General features: G+C 34.9%; 1 pseudogene; it reads right to left on the bottom strand.

The window, feature by feature from the left end:
• Positions 1-2,034, bottom strand: LOC100675997 (olfactory receptor 4A15-like; annotated as a pseudogene).
• Between the last annotated feature and the right edge of the window lie 1,628 nt (positions 2,035-3,662).

Here is a 3,662-nt window from a genome sequence, read left to right as displayed (position 1 = left end):
TCATTTTCTTTTTCTGGTAGAGAGCTTCTTCATGGAATTTTTCATTTCCACATTTCTCAGAGTATGGATAAAGGGATGCAACATAGGGGTGAAACAATGCAAAACACAGCCAAGAATTTATCAATGGGTAAGGTAGAAGGAGGTTTCACATACAGAAAAATACAAGCGACAAAGAAGAGGACCACCACAGTGATGTGGGAGCCCACATGGCTAAGGCTTTGCCCTTCCGTCCCTGATTAAGGTTCTTCAGGGACTGAAGAATGATTCCATAGGAGATGAGTGACAGCATAAAAATGACCACACATACTGCCCCGTCACTGGTGATCACGGTGAGACCAATGACATAGTTTCAGTGCAGACAGGTTTTAATAAGGGGTACATGTCACAACAGAAGTGATCAAAGACATTGGGACCACAGAAGGGAAGGTGGTAAACAAGGAGAAGGTGAAGTACTGCATGCACAAAACCTCCAACCCAAGTCACCAGCAGCAGCAGAACACGCAACCGTTGGTTCATGATCATCATATAACCCAGGGGTTTGCAGATAGCCACGTAGCGATCACAGGCCATGACCACCAGAAGTAAAATCTCAGAACCACCAAATAAGTGTCCTATAAAAAGCTAGGTCAGACAAGCTTGGAAAGAGGTGGTTTTCTTCTCATAGACTAAGTCTATAATCTTATTTGGGGTAACTGTAGTAGAATAAACAGCATCCATAAGTGGTAAGTAGCCAAGAAAGAAGTACATACGGGTATCCAGTGTAGGGCTGACCACCACAGTCAAGACAATAAGTAGGTTGCCCACTATTGTCACAATGTAGATGAGCAAGAACACAACAAATAATATTTTCTGGCCTTGGAAACTCTGAGTGAGCCCCAAGAGGACAAACTCAGTCACACTGTTTTGTTGTTCCATATATTCTTCTATATGTCCTTATTTCAGACTTCAGGACAAATTTACCTGTAAATATAATGGCAACTAGTGACTTTATGAAATCTCCAGATAATTTATTTATTCATGCAACAAATAGGTATTATGATTTATCGAGTTTCAGTCCTGTACAATATTTCAGGAATATAAGGCTGATTAAAATATGGTCCATAACCTCAGCAATCTTATCAAGTAATGAAAGACAAACAAGTATTTCGAAACATATGGCAAAAGAGCGGACTATGAAGCAATTAGGGTTACCACATGAACTCGAGACAACTGATAGAAAACAAAATTGTGTATATATAGTTAGTAGTATTAATAAAAATCAACTATAAATACAATAAAATTTTAATATAAAAGTAAAGGAAGATTTATTTAATATTCACTTTCATGTTAGTAAATGAGATGTTTTTCTGCATTCTAGGAATGGCAGAATCTTTTTAACTAATAACTGAAATCCCCAATGTACATATTTCACAATTTTGAAAGATGTCACTGACAAGGCACTACTGAACAACAAAGAAATAAGCATAAAACTATGTATAATAGTATCATAAAACAAAATAAAAATAATTATATGAGCATGAATAAAACATGGAAAGATACAATTTTTGTTGTAAACAGTTTACTTTTTTGCTGGTGCTGTGTGTGCAGGAGTGAAAAAGATGAGAGAAGAGATTCCAAGGAAAAAAGAAAATCATCACACACACACATACACATACACGAACTATATCATAAATATCTTCAATATTAACCAAGCCTGATTTCTTTTAAAATAATCCTAGTAATGAGATTCAGTTACTCTTGAAATTCCTATTGACATTTGCTTCAATATCTGATGTCATAATTCTGCTGGATCTCCTCTTCACAATACATGAATTTTCTGTTTTTTTTTTAATGACCAAACCCTCTCTGAGTGCACTAGGTGCCATCTCTTTATCACTCTTAAAATAGTCCTCCTGTAATTGTCCCCTCCATTTCCTACAGTAACAATTTTCCTCTCTATATTTATACATTGTAGTATCTCCTTTGTTTACGTAATTAATCCATCTACTCCATATCTATTTCAAGCAAGCAACCCAATTCTCTGTTCTTCTTTATAAAAACTCCTTCTATTTGCTAAGTCTACTGATCAATTTCAGTCCTCTTCTTACCCAACCTATGTCTCCTACAAATTGAATAACCTAATTGCATAAGTGTCATCTTAGGTCCTTGAAAGTCACTCATTCAAGGTTTACAGATTTACGTTATGCTCTAATTATTAACAAATTACAGATCAATTCCGTTGATCCTATATGAGATTTAAAAATCTCTGTTAGAATAACCCCCAAATACCTTTGAAATTAGTTTCTAAGAATACTGATCTCAGAGGAAGTAAATGTACTATAGATCTTTACACTGTGAAAATACCCAAAAAGGTTTTACGGAATTAAGTCAACCTGCATATTTTTATCTATGACAAATGTCCTCTAACATGGCTTTTTATCAAAATCACTCAGGAGAACTTTTTAAAAGACTATGACTTTCCAAATCACACTATGAATGTACTCCTGCATAACATAAACCCTAGTGAAGACTCTTATGTGTAAAAACACTTCCTGGGTTACCTGCATAATAAAACAGTCATTCATTCTAAGTTCTGGATTGTTGTTCCTTCTCCCTTGTCCTAAAAGATAACAGCCTCACACACTGATGCCGTCTCTTTGAACACAGAGAATAAGACAGTACATGCACCATCACCTGAACTAGAAATGTTTCTCTGTAGCCAAACTTTCCATGCTTCAGGAAGTCTGTCTTAATCTTTCATAAAATTCTTACCTTTTAAATTACTGGGACTTCTAATAGAAATATGAAAATTGTCCCCTAACCAAAAGAAGTCTGAATCTTCATTATAAGCAGTCAAAAACCCAAATGCTGGCACAATTTGTTCTAAAAATCCAAATGTTAAATAAGTCGTATGAGGCTAAAAAAATAAATAAAAAGTAAATTTTTGGGGAGAGAGGACTGAGAATAGTTTAGAAAAATGTTTTACATTTTGTAGTTTAGAAGTAAAATAGCCCTTAAAACACTTTGATACTCAATCCGTTACACTGGTCTGAGTTTTTACAGCATAGTTAAATTTTGATTTGCCTGAAGGATGGAGAATAATCTCATTTTAATATTTCATTATGCTTTTTACAACATTTTAATTCCTGAAAAAAACAGCCATGTAAATACTCACATAGGCAAGCAGTCTCGGTGGCAAGTTAAGAGATTTGGGGCATTTTATTTACATTAGAACTACAACAAATATTGTCAACTCATTTAATTGACACACCTCAAAGGGTGACGTTTCCATCATTAAATTCTTTGGAACCTTAATCATAATTCTGAGAGTAGGTTCTGCATCTCACAGATACTATGAGAATAATCACCCATGTAAAATAGGATTTACAGGACCAGGTCCTCAGGGGAGAAAAATCACAAAAGTATAACCTGAGGTCAAATTATCCAAAGGGAAGAGTCCAGATTGGGAAGAATTTAAATCTGTAAAAATTCTCATTTTTAAATCATGACCTTCAGAATAGGCAGATATTTTGAATGTGTAATTTTAAGTTATACCTTTGCAGAGGACATCTGAACTCGCTCCCACTGGACAAAGAATATTGATTTCAGAACAAATCATTGAAAGTTTAATTCAAATATACACAAAGCAGGGTTCTCACCTGTTATGGATTGAATTGTGTCCC

This window comes from Loxodonta africana, chromosome 7 (genome assembly GCF_030014295.1).
Source record: "Loxodonta africana isolate mLoxAfr1 chromosome 7, mLoxAfr1.hap2, whole genome shotgun sequence".
Taxonomy (NCBI): domain Eukaryota; kingdom Metazoa; phylum Chordata; class Mammalia; order Proboscidea; family Elephantidae; genus Loxodonta; species Loxodonta africana.
This window is presented reverse-complemented; position numbering and strand designations above follow the sequence as displayed.